This window comes from Dermacentor albipictus, chromosome 3 (genome assembly GCF_038994185.2).
Source record: "Dermacentor albipictus isolate Rhodes 1998 colony chromosome 3, USDA_Dalb.pri_finalv2, whole genome shotgun sequence".
In the NCBI taxonomy this organism is placed as follows: domain Eukaryota; kingdom Metazoa; phylum Arthropoda; class Arachnida; order Ixodida; family Ixodidae; genus Dermacentor; species Dermacentor albipictus.
Genome location: NC_091823.1, coordinates 170,780,245 through 170,792,744, shown reverse-complemented (window position 1 = coordinate 170,792,744; position 12,500 = coordinate 170,780,245). Strand labels below are relative to the sequence as shown.

Genomic DNA, 12,500 nt, shown 5'->3' with positions numbered 1-12,500 from the left:
GTGCTGATGGCACCCTTCTTTTTGCTTTTTTTTATTATTCCGTGTTTCTGTGACGTTTTTTTGTGTGTGTGTGTGTGTGGGCAGCTGCTTTTACTGTTACTTACGTTCAACTGGAGCCTGCTGGTAGAGCCGACGCCGAAGTGTGAAACCAATATGCAGGCCACTACGCGATATTCTGCGCGGAATGACGGACGTAATGCTGCATGCAAAATTTAGTCGCACGAGCTTCTAACCGCTTCGCTATCACGCCCGCCCGCATACAGCTCAATGACAACTCGTCGATAAAGTGGCACATTGTGGGCTGCAACGCACGCATAATGCGCTCCCCCTCTTTCTTGTTTTTGTGAGCGAGCATGACTTACTTGCACGCACGCATGCAGCGAACAACCACAAACGGAGTAATCGACGTGTGCGTGTATTGTTCGCGGAAAGACTGCCGCGTACGTGATGTAGCAATACATTCACTGGGCGAATGCACATAGCACGATACAGGTGCAGTCGGAAACACAGCATCCTTGCCATCGGCCATACCATGCTGAATACGCCGGTTCTCGTCCGATCCCCGAAGCTAAGCAGCATTGGGCTCGGTCAGTACTTGGGACGGAGACCACCTGGGAACACCGAGTGCTGATGGCACCCTTCTTTTTGCTTTTTTTTATTATTCCGTGTTTCTGTGACGTTTTTTTGTGTGTGTGTGTGTGTGTGTGTGGGCAGCTGCTTTTACTGTTACTTACGTTCAACTGGAGCCTGCTGGTAGAGCCGACCCCGAAGTGTGAAACCAATATGCAGGCCACTACGCGATATTCTGCGCGGAATGACGGACGTAATGCTGCATGCAAAATTTAGTCGCACGAGCTTCTAACCGCTTCGCTATCACGCCCGCCCGCATACAGCTCAATGACATCTCGTCGATAAAGTGGCACATTGTGGGCTGCAACGCACGCATAATGCGCTCCCCCTCTTTCTTGTTTTTGTGAGCGAGCATGACTTACTTGCACGCACGCATGCAGCGAACAACCACAAACGGAGTAATCGACGTGTGCGTGTATTGTTCGCGGAAAGACTGCCGCGTACGTGATGGAGCAATACATTCACTGGGCGAATGCACATAGCACGATACAGGTCCAGTCGGAAACACAGCATCCTTGCCATCGGCCATACCATGCTGAATACGCCGGTTCTCGTCCGATCCCCGAAGCTAAGCAGCATTGGGCTCGGTCAGTACTTGGAAGAGAGACCACCTGGGAACACCGAGTGCTGATGGCACCCTTCTTTTTGCTTTTTTTTATTATTCCGTGATTCTGTGACGTTTTTTTTTGTGTGTGTGTGTGTGGGCAGCTGCTTTTACGGTTACTTACGTTCAACTGGAGCCTGCTGGTAGAGCCGACGCCGAACTGTGAAACCAATATGCAGGCCACTACGCGATATTCTGCGCGGAATGACGGACGTAATGCTGCATGCAAAATTTAGTCGCACGAGCTTCTAACCGCTTCGCTATCACGCCCGCCCGCATACAGCTCAATGACATCTCGTCGATAAAGTGGCACATTGTGGGCTGCAACGCACGCATAATGCGCTCCCCCTCTTTCTTGTTTTTGTGAGCGAGCATGACTTACTTGCACGCACGCATGCAGCGAACAACCACAAACGGAGTAATCGACGTGTGCGTGTATTGTTCGCGGAAAGACTGCCGCGTACGTGATGGAGCAATACATTCACTGGGCGAATGCACATAGCACGATACAGGTGCAGTCGGAAACACAGCATCCTTGCCATCGGCCATACCATGCTGAATACGCCGGTTCTCGTCCGATCCCCGAAGCTAAGCAGCATTGGGCTCGGTCAGTACTTGGGAGAGAGACCACCTGGGAACACCGAGTGCTGATGGCACCCTTCTTTTTGCTTTTTTTATTATTCCGTGATTCTGTGACGTTTTTTTTTGTGTGTGTGTGTGTGTGGGCAGCTGCTTTTACTGTTACTTACGTTCAACTGGAGCCTGCTGGTAGAGCCGACGCCGAAGTGTGAAACCAATATGCAGGCCACTACGCGATATTCTGCGCGGAATGACGGACGTAATGCTGCATGCAAAATTTAGTCGCACGAGCTTCTAACCGCTTCGCTATCACGCCCGCCCGCATACAGCTCAATGACATCTCGTCGATAAAGTGGCACATTGTGGGCTGCAACGCACGCATAATGCGCTCCCCCTCTTTCTTGTTTTTGTGAGCGAGCATGACTTACTTGCACGCACGCATGCAGCGAACAACCACAAACGGAGTAATCGACGTGTGCGTGTATTGTTCGCGGAAAGACTGCCGCGTACGTGATGGAGCAATACATTCACTGGGCGAATGCACATAGCACGATACAGGTGCAGTCGGAAACACAGCATCCTTGCCATCGGCCATACCATGCTGAATACGCCGGTTCTCGTCCGATCCCCGAAGCTAAGCAGCATTGGGCTCGGTCAGTACTTGGGAGGGAGACCACCTGGGAACACCGAGTGCTGATGGTACCCTTCTTTTTGCTTTTTTTTATTATTCCGTGTTTCTGTGACGTTTTTTTTGTGTGTGCATGTGTGTGGGCAGCTGCTTTTACTGTTACTTACGTTCAAGTGGAGCCTGCTGGTAGAGCCGACGCCGAAGTGTGAAACCAATATGCAGGCCACTACGCGATATTCTGCGCGGAATGACGGACGTAATGCTGCATGCAAAATTTAGTCGCACGAGCTTCTAACCGCTTCGCTATCACGCCCGCCCGCATACAGCTCAATGACAACTCGTCGATAAAGTGGCACATTGTGGGCTGCAACGCACGCATAATGCGCTCCCCCTCTTTCTTGTTTTTGTGAGCGAGCATGACTTACTTGCACGCACGCATGCAGCGAACAACCACAAACGGAGTAATCGACGTGTGCGTGTATTGTTCGCGGAAAGACTGCCGCGTACGTGATGTAGCAATACATTCACTGGGCGAATGCACATAGCACGATACAGGTGCAGTCGGAAACACAGCATCCTTGCCATCGGCCATACCATGCTGAATACGCCGGTTCTCGTCCGATCCCCGAAGCTAAGCAGCATTGGGCTCGGTCAGTACTTGGGAGGGAGACCACCTGGGAACACCGAGTGCTGATGGCACCCTTCTTTTTGCTTTTTTTATTATTCCGTGTTTCTGTGACGTTTTTTTTTGTGTGTGTGTGTGTGGGCAGCTGCTTTTACTGTTACTTACGTTCAACTGGAGCCTGCTGGTAGAGCCCACGCCGAAGTGTGAAACCAATATGCAGGCCACTACGCGATATTCTGCGCGGAATGACGGACGTAATGCTGCATGCAAAATTTAGTCGCACGAGCTTCTAACCGCTTCGCTATCACGCCCGCCCGCATACAGCTCAATGACAACTCGTCGATAAAGTGGCACATTGTGGGCTGCAACGCACGCATAATGCGCTCCCCCTCTTTCTTGTTTTTGTGAGCGAGCATGACTTACTTGCACGCACGCATGCAGCGAACAACCACAAACGGAGTAATCGACGTGTGCGTGTATTGTTCGCGGAAAGACTGCCGCGTACGTGATGGAGCAATACATTCACTGGGCGAATGCACATAGCACGATACAGGTGCAGTCGGAAACACAGCATCCTTGCCATCGGCCATACCATGCTGAATACGCCGGTTCTCGTCCGATCCCCGAAGCTAAGCAGCATTGGGCTCGGTCAGTACTTGGGAGGGAGAGCACCTGGGAACACGGAGTGGTGCTGGTCTTTCTGTGACGTTTTTTTTTTTGTGTGTGTGTGTGTGTGTGTGGGCAGCTCCTTTTACTGTTACTTACGTTCAACTGGAGCCTGCTGGTAGAGCCGACGCCGAAGTGTGAAACCAATATGCAGGCCACTACGCGATATTCTGCGCGGAATGACGGACGTAATGCTGCATGCAAAATTTAGTCGCACGAGCTTCTAACCGCTTCGCTATCACGCCCGCCCGCATACAGCTCAATGACAACTCGTCGATAAAGTGGCACATTGTGGGCTGCAACGCACGCATAATGCGCTCCCCCTCTTTCTTGTTTTTGTGAGCGAGCATGACTTACTTGCACGCACGCATGCAGCGAACAACCACAAACGGACTAATCGACGTGTGCGTGTATTGTTCGCGGAAAGACTGCCGCGTACGTGATGGAGCAATACATTCACTGGGCGAATGCACATAGCACGATACAGGTGCAGTCGGAAACACAGCATCCTTGCCATCGGCCATACCATGCTGAATACGCCGGTTCTCGTCCGATCCCCGAAGCTAAGCAGCATTGGGCTCGGTCAGTACTTGGGAGGGAGACCACCTGGGAACACCGAGTGCTGATGGCACCCTTCTTTTTGCTTTTTTAATTATTCCGTGTTTCTGTGACGTTTTTTGTGTGTGTGTGTGTGTGTGTGGGCAGCTGCTTTTACTGTTACTTAATTTCAACTGGAGCCTGCTGGTAGAGCCGACGCCGAAGTGTGAAACCAATATGCAGGCCACTACGCGATATTCTGCGCGGAATGACGGACGTAATGCTGCATGCAAAATTTAGTCGCACGAGCTTCTAACCGCTTCGCTATCACGCCCGCCCGCATACAGCTCAATGACATCTCGTCGATAAAGTGGCACATTGTGGGCTGCAACGCACGCATAATGCGCTCCCCCTCTTTCTTGTTTTTGTGAGCGAGCATGACTTACTTGCACGCACGCATGCAGCGAACAACCACAAACGGAGTAATCGACGTGTGCGTGTATTGTTCGCGGAAAGACTGCCGCGTACGTGATGGAGCAATACATTCACTGGGCGAATGCACATAGCACGATACAGGTGCAGTCGGAAACACAGCATCCTTGCCATCGGCCATACCATGCTGAATACGCCGGTTCTCGTCCGATCCCCGAAGCTAAGCAGCATTGGGCTCGGTCAGTACTTGGGAGAGAGACCACCTGGGAACACCGAGTGCTGATGGCACCCTTCTTTTTGCTTTTTTTTATTATTCCGTGATTCTGTGACGTTTTTTTTTGTGTGTGTGTGTGTGTGTGGGCAGCTGCTTTTACTGTTACTTACGTTCAACTGGAGCCTGCTGGTAGAGCCGACGCCGAAGTGTGAAACCAATATGCAGGCCACTACGCGATATTCTGCGCGGAATGACGGACGTAATGCTGCATGCAAAATTTAGTCGCACGAGCTTCTAACCGCTTCGCTATCACGCCCGCCCGCATACAGCTCAATGACATCTCGTTGATAAAGTGGCACATTGTGGGCTGCAACGCACGCATAATGCGCTCCCCCTCTTTCTTGTTTTTGTGAGCGAGCATGACTTACTTGCACGCACGCATGCAGCGAACAACCACAAACGGAGTAATCGACGTGTGCGTGTATTGTTCGCGGAAAGACTGCCGCGTACGTGATGGAGCAATACATTCACTGGGCGAATGCACATAGCACGATACAGGTGCAGTCGGAAACACAGCATCCTTGCCATCGGCCATACCATGCTGAATACGCCGGTTCTCGTCCGATCCCCGAAGCTAAGCAGCATTGGGCTCGGTCAGTACTTGGGAGGGAGACCACCTGGGAACACCGAGTGCTGATGGCACCCTTCTTTTTGCTTTTTTTATTATTCCGTGTTTCTGTGACGTTTTTTTTGTGTGTGCGTGTGTGTGGGCAGCTGCTTTTACTGTTACTTACGTTCAACTGGAGCCTGCTGGTAGAGCCGACGCCGAAGTGTGAAACCAATATGCAGGCCACTACGCGATATTCTGCGCGGAATGACGGACGTAATGCTGCATGCAAAATTTAGTCGCACGAGCTTCTAACCGCTTCGCTATCACGCCCGCCCGCATACAGCTCAATGACAACTCGTCGATAAAGTGGCACATTGTGGGCTGCAACGCACGCATAATGCGCTCCCCCTCTTTCTTGTTTTTGTGAGCGAGCATGACTTACTTGCACGCACGCATGCAGCGAACAACCACAAACGGAGTAATCGACGTGTGCGTGTATTGTTCGCGGAAAGACTGCCGCGTACGTGATGGAGCAATACATTCACTGGGCGAATGCACATAGCACGATACAGGTGCAGTCGGAAACACAGCATCCTTGCCATCGGCCATATTATGCTGAATACGCCGGTTCTCGTCCGATCCCCGAAGCTAAGCAGCATTGGGCTCGGTCAGTACTTGGGAGGGAGACCACCTTGGAACACCGAGTGCTGATGGCACCCTTCTTTTTGCTTTTTTTATTATTCCGTGTTTCTGTGACGTTTTTTTTTTTTTGTGTGTGTGTGTGTGGGCAGCTGCTTTTACTGTTACTTACGTTCAACTGGAGCCTGCTGGTAGAGCCGACGCCGAAGTGTGAAACCAATATGCAGGCCACTACGCGATATTCTGCGCGGAATGACGGACGTAATGCTGCATGCAAAATTTAGTCGCACGAGCTTCTAACCGCTTCGCTATCACGCCCGCCCGCATACAGCTCAATGACAACTCGTCGATAAAGTGGCACATTGTGGGCTGCAACGCACGCATAATGCGCTCCCCCTCTTTCTTGTTTTTGTGAGCGAGCATGACTTACTTGCACGCACGCATGCAGCGAACAACCACAAACGGAGTAATCGACGTGTGCGTGTATTGTTCGCGGAAAGACTGCCGCGTACGTGATGGAGCAATACATTCACTGGGCGAATGCACATAGCACGATACAGGTGCAGTCGGAAACACAGCATCCTTGCCATCGGCCATACCATGCTCATTCTGCTTCCGGCAGCCGAGCTGAGCGGTCAGCAGAATCATGGGCTCCAGTGGAGCAGCGACAGCGGCCACTTCTGGCCGCGGATCCAGGCTAAACGACGATAAGGATTATGCCTTTCTTTTGCCGCAACTGCCTAAAGGACAAGTTGTTATTAACACCGTCTTTTTGCACGGTGATGTACGTGCCAGACCTTATAAGGTGGAAGATTTCCGAGACGCCCTTCTGCCGACGGGCCTGCTGCCTGATGTGGTATGCATAGGGGCGTACCAGATCAACCACGTCTGGGCAGTGACCCTCAGCGATGCGACTGCCACAAAGAGGCTTCTGGACCTTAAGGAACTTCAAGTTAAGGGACGACGGTGCGTCATCGTTGACCCGCAGGATCAGCAGGTGAAGCTAAGGCTTCACTGGCTGCTGTACGGCGTTGCCGACGAGGACGTTCGGACGGCATTCGCGGCCTTCGGCAAGGTGGAGGAGGTGAGCCGGGAGCGGTGGCGCGTCGAGGGCATGGCAACGAAGACCTCAACCACCAGGACCGTCATTCTCAAATTGAAAAGCGGCATGAAAGTGGAGGACCTGCCACATCAGATACGCGTCGGCGGCGAGTTGGCCTTGGTCGTCGTACCCGGTCGACCGATGCAGTGCCTGCGCTGCCACGGCACGGGACACGTCCGCCGTGAGTGCAGAGTCCCCCGCTGTACGTTATGCAGACGTTTCGGCCACGTCGACGCTGACTGCGTAAGGTCTTATGCCACCGTAACAGGCCCAGCAGCTAGCGACGTTGCGGCAGAGCACGTCATGGACGTGGCCGAAGCGGAGGACGCTGCTAAAGGAACGCAAGACGCGGTCTCGACAGCGACAGCCAGTGGGACGACGAGTTCGGCCGTAGACAGCAAGGTGGCTGAGCCTGCCCTGAAGCCGAGTGGGACGGCACAGGTCGCGACCGCTATGGGCCCGTCTACGCGGAGCAGGAGTGAAGACTCGCTCGACAACGGCACGACGGCGATGCAGCAGGACGGGGCCGTCCTTGACGGCGACCGGCCTTCGACTCCTGGTGCCCCAGTCAAGCGCCCCCATGACCAGACCAAGGACCGCAACGACAGTGGGACCAGCACCAGCGAAGGGCCGCCGACAAAGACACCACTTGGGAGGCGGTCGAGCTTGAAACCGAAGCCGAATGTCCCACCTGAGCGAAAGCCTGCGGACAAAGTGCCGGCCACAAACAACGCCGGGAAACCGGGAGGTCCCGGAGGCGGCTAGCCGAGGGCTAGTCGTGAACGGTAAGCACCATGCTCCGGGCCTACTTTTCTCTTTAGCTCAACATGGCTCAGATACAGTCCCTCAAAATTGCCACTTTAAACGTGAGAGGGTTGGCGGCTAGTCGTAGGCAAAGTCAGGTCCTACGGTTGGTCACTGACCACGATGTCGACGTACTAGCCGTCCAGGAAACTAAGGTTGACGGGGAGGAGGAGACCGGGAGCATGGTGCGCCGTTTCACGACTAGGTATTTTGCGGTGGTAAGCCATGCGTTAGGCACGGCCGGGGGGTGCATTCTTTTTGTGAAGAAACTGCCTGGACTGGAAATTCAGAGTACCTTTTCTTGTCAGACTGGAAGGATTGTTTTTTGCGATATTGTTTTGTGTGAATTTCAGTTCCGCATCATATGCATATATGCACCCAATTCTGTGGAAGAGCGTGCCCATTTCTTTTCGAACCTTTCGCAGCATGTTCGATGCGATAAGCGCGTTATGCTGTTAGGAGACTTCAATTGTGTAATGAGCGCTAGAGACAGAGCCAATAATGCCGGTGTGCGTGACAGAAGCAGTGAAGTCTTGTCAAAACTAATCAGTGAAAATGAACTCGATGACGTTTTTGAGTGTCTGGAAGGGGGGCGTGACGTGACTTTTACACGTTTTCAGGGCAGTAGCCATGCGCGGTTGGACCGAATCTACATTTCGCTGGATACAATTCCAAGCTGCCACGGTTTTTCTGTAGTGCCCGTATCGTTCTCAGATCATTGTCTCGTAATGTGTAATGTCGGTATAGGGAAACGCAAACATGAGTTTAATTGGGAGATGTGGAAAATGAATGCCTTGTTATTAAATGATGAATCTTTTGTAAAGGCAGTACGGGATGCCATTAATGGAATACGAGAAGATGCAGCTGAAACAATAGCTGAAAAGTGGGAATGTTTTAAACAAGAAGTTAAAATGAAAGACTTAGAAAGTTCAAGCTGCCTCAAATTTGAGAGGGAATATAAAGAAAAGGGTTTGCGAACACTACTTCAGCAGCTGATAACTCTTGAGTGCAGAGAGCCTGGTCAGTACAAAGACGATGTGCGGAGCGTCAAGGAAAAGCTGGAACAGTTCGATAAAGAACGCTATCAAGGTGCCATCGTGCGAGCACGAGCAGATGCATTAGCGGCGGGGGAGACGCCCACAAAAAGGGCGCTTGGACTCGAGAAGGCGCACGGACGGCGAAACCACGTCGATAAGATTTTAATGAACGGGGTTGTTGTCGACGACAACGAAAGCATAGGACGCGCCTTCTTTCAGTATTACCAGTCGCTCTTTGCATTTCAGGCAGCGAATGTAGAGAGTTTCAAAGCCGATTTTCTTCAGCGGATGCCGAGACTGGGAGATGACGCTAAAGAACGATTGGAAGGCAACATTACCGAGCACGAAGTTGAAAAGGCAATCGGCGATTTGAACTCGGGCAAGTCGCCCGGGCCTGATGGACTCTGTGCGGCGCTATATAAGGCTTTCAAAAGAGAACTGGCCCCATTTTTAGCAGATGTGTTTAATGAAGCGTACGAGAAGAAATTATTGCCCCCATCTTTTGGGAAAGCGCACACAATACTAATCCCTAAGAGCGATCAAGCAGACAAACTAAGATTGGTGTCATCCTATAGACCCATATCACAAACAAACATTGATTACAAGATCTTTATGAAGATTTTAGCTGCGAGACTTCAAGGCGTCATCAAGGAAATTGTCGGAGACCACCAAACTTGCGGCATCAAGGGGCGGTCCATTTTTTCGAACATCCATCAGATGCGGTGCGTGCTCGAATGCTGTGACGTCACCGATGGGGGCGTTGCAGTTCTTCAGCTCGATTTGGAGAAAGCGTTCGATTGTGTCGCTCACGTTATTTTGTTTGCCATCTTGGATCATGTTAATGTCGGTTCCATCATCAGTGAGGGCGTGGCCTTGGCGTACCAGAATTGCACAACAAGATTAATTGTCAATAAGTCTTTGGGGGCCCCCATTAACATCATGCGTTCAGTACGCCAAGGCTGTCCCCTCAGTCCGCTTTTATTTGCCATCTACATAGAAGCAATGTGCGTAGTAATAAACGGAAATGAAAAAATACGTGGTTTCAGATTAGCAGCGACAGAGGTGAAGTTGCTCGCATACGCAGATGACATTGCAGTGTGTTGCACAGACAAACCAAGTGTAACGGAAACAGTATCGGTTGTGAAACATTTCTGTGATGTCACAGGTAGTAGAATAAATTGGGGCAAATCCCTAGGCCTGTGGCACGGGAAATGGGTGTCTGCACCGGACAACTTCGCGAACCTCACCTGGGTTAAAACGCCGACGAGGTATCTGGGTGTTCCTCTCAATAGCTACAATAGTAGCGATGATTATTGGAGGAGTCAAGCCGATGAAATGAAAGAAAAGGCGGACAGATGGAAGGGTGCGAAGCTGTCTATTTTTGCGAGGGCGACAGTCTGTTATATGTTTTTTGTCACCAAGTTATATTATGTCATGCAAGCGTTGTATTGCTCGAGAGCAAATGTGCAAAGGCTCCACAGAGTGTTTGCTGTTTTCATCTGGGGGTCAACATGGGAAAGGTGCAGCAGAACAAATTTGTTTAGAAGAGTGAAGGACGGGGGTGTGGGTTTGGTTCACCTTTTTGTTAGACAACTTGTAAACCGATTCTTGTTTTTTCGTGATGTGCGCCAACCTTTTCTGCGCACCGTATGCCAGCTCAGGTTGAGCGGCGCTTTGCCGGCACATGTTCTAGTACGGCAAGCGTTACCGGATCACTTCGTGGCTACATTAAGGAAGTGGTCGACAGCGTGAGATTTCTTTCTGTTCGGTTTTCCATGGATTACCTTTGCGATGTGAAAAGGAAAAGATTGTATAGAGATGTGTGTGACATTGTTTTTCCAGTGCCGTTATACAGAGCCATTTACAGTGGAGGGCCAGGACTTGACGTACTTAAACGGGTAAAACGCATGGAGGTGCCACCAGGAGTAAAAACCTTTTTTTTTAAGCTTCACACCGGAACGCTCTCCGTGAAGACTTTCATGGAAGAGCGAGGATGTATCGTACCATGGGGAAGCCATTGCTTGATCTGCAAAAAGCAGGAAACCATAGATCACGTTTTCTTAGAATGTTGGGAGGGCTTCTTTTTCTGGGACGTCTTAAAGCGAACCCTGAAAAAGGAGTTACCGGCGAACCCCCAAGGGATAAGGTATCTGACAATTAAGGATGATGATGGGGTTCCATATGATTTCATTATGTTAAACGCTCTCCACTGTATATGGCAGGCTCGTATGGCAGGGTACTACTGTGATCCTGACGCTAGGCCCGCTCGCGCTTATTTCAGAGAATGTATGACACGATTTATAGAAATACAGAAAATGCAACAATGTGTTCCGGAATGGCTGTGGAGGCTAGAACCTCTGACAGCCATGAAGGAATTTTAAGATGACAACGCCTGTCCAATAGGGACAGACGGCTTTTGTTGTACGATGTGACTCTTTTCTTTTTTTTGTTTGTATTGCAATTGTAATACTGTAATGTGTTGAAACTGCACGTTCTGCGAAAAACCGGCAATAAAAAAAAAAAAAATCGGCCATACCATGCTGAATACGCCGGTTCTCGTCCGATCCCCGAAGCTAAGCAGCATTGGGCTCGGTCAGTACTTGGAGGGAGACCACCTGGGAACACCGAGTGCTGATGGCACCCTTCTTTTTGCTTTTTTTTATTATTCCGTGTTTCTGTGACGTTTTTTTTTTTTTGTGTGTGTGTGTGTGGGCAGCTGCTTTTACTGTTACTTACGTTCAACTGGAGCCTGCTGGTAGAGCCGACGCCGAAGTGTGAAACCAATATGCAGGCCACTACGCGATATTCTGCGCGGAATGACGGACGTAATGCTGCATGCAAAATTTAGTCGCACGAGCTTCTAACCGCTTCGCTATCACGCCCGCCCGCATACAGCTCAATGACAACTCGTCGATAAAGTGGCACATTGTGGGCTGCAACGCACGCATAATGCGCTCCCCCTCTTTCTTGTTTTTGTGAGCGAGCATGACTTACTTGCACGCACGCATGCAGCGAACAACCACAAACGGAGTAATCGACGTGTGCGTGTATTGTTCGCGGAAAGACTGCCGCGTACGTGATGGAGCAATACATTCACTGGGCGAATGCACATAGCACGATACAGGTGCAGTCGGAAACACAGCATCCTTGCCATCGGCCATACCATGCTGAATACGCCGGTTCTCGTCCGATCCCCGAAGCTAAGCAGCATTGGGCTCGGTCAGTACTTGGGAGGGAGGCCACCTGGGAACACCGAGTGCTGATGGCACGCTTCTTTTTGCTTTTTTTTATTATTCCGTGTTTCTGTGACGTTTTTTTTTGTGTGTGTGTGTGTGTGTGTGGGCAGCTGCTTTTACTGTTACTTACGTTCAACTGGAGCCTGCTGGTAGAGCC

At 50.9% G+C, this 12,500-nt stretch overlaps 6 non-coding genes and 7 pseudogenes across 6 annotated transcripts in view; all 13 read left to right on the top strand.

The window, feature by feature from the left end:
- Positions 1–12, top strand: part of LOC139058350 (5S ribosomal RNA) — a 119-nt gene extending 107 nt beyond the window's left edge. Inside the window, exon 1 of the ribosomal RNA XR_011513335.1 lies at positions 1–12. This exon is cut by the window's left edge and continues 107 nt beyond it. This is a non-coding gene — a ribosomal RNA (5S ribosomal RNA).
- Positions 13–517: 505 nt separating this feature from the next.
- Positions 518–636, top strand: LOC139058162 (5S ribosomal RNA; annotated as a pseudogene).
- Positions 637–1,147: 511 nt separating this feature from the next.
- Positions 1,148–1,266, top strand: LOC139058127 (5S ribosomal RNA; annotated as a pseudogene).
- A 505-nt stretch (positions 1,267–1,771) lies between these two features.
- Positions 1,772–1,890, top strand: LOC139058138 (5S ribosomal RNA; annotated as a pseudogene).
- Positions 1,891–2,396: 506 nt separating this feature from the next.
- Positions 2,397–2,515, top strand: LOC139058073 (5S ribosomal RNA). Its single transcript, XR_011513237.1, has one exon. It is a non-coding gene; the product is annotated as a 5S ribosomal RNA (ribosomal RNA).
- Positions 2,516–3,021: 506 nt separating this feature from the next.
- LOC139058349 (5S ribosomal RNA) lies at positions 3,022–3,140 on the top strand. Its single transcript, XR_011513334.1, has one exon. It is a non-coding gene; the product is annotated as a 5S ribosomal RNA (ribosomal RNA).
- Positions 3,141–3,644: 504 nt separating this feature from the next.
- LOC139058310 (5S ribosomal RNA) lies at positions 3,645–3,763 on the top strand (annotated as a pseudogene).
- Positions 3,764–4,244: 481 nt separating this feature from the next.
- On the top strand, positions 4,245–4,363 carry LOC139058348 (5S ribosomal RNA). The gene has a single exon (XR_011513333.1). It is a non-coding gene; the product is annotated as a 5S ribosomal RNA (ribosomal RNA).
- Positions 4,364–4,870: 507 nt separating this feature from the next.
- Positions 4,871–4,989, top strand: LOC139058137 (5S ribosomal RNA; annotated as a pseudogene).
- Positions 4,990–5,498: 509 nt separating this feature from the next.
- LOC139058347 (5S ribosomal RNA) lies at positions 5,499–5,617 on the top strand. The gene has a single exon (XR_011513332.1). It is a non-coding gene; the product is annotated as a 5S ribosomal RNA (ribosomal RNA).
- A 505-nt stretch (positions 5,618–6,122) lies between these two features.
- LOC139058190 (5S ribosomal RNA) lies at positions 6,123–6,241 on the top strand (annotated as a pseudogene).
- A 5,388-nt stretch (positions 6,242–11,629) lies between these two features.
- Positions 11,630–11,747, top strand: LOC139058259 (5S ribosomal RNA; annotated as a pseudogene).
- Positions 11,748–12,256: 509 nt separating this feature from the next.
- On the top strand, positions 12,257–12,375 carry LOC139058083 (5S ribosomal RNA). The gene has a single exon (XR_011513247.1). It is a non-coding gene; the product is annotated as a 5S ribosomal RNA (ribosomal RNA).
- Positions 12,376–12,500: the final 125 nt, after the last annotated feature.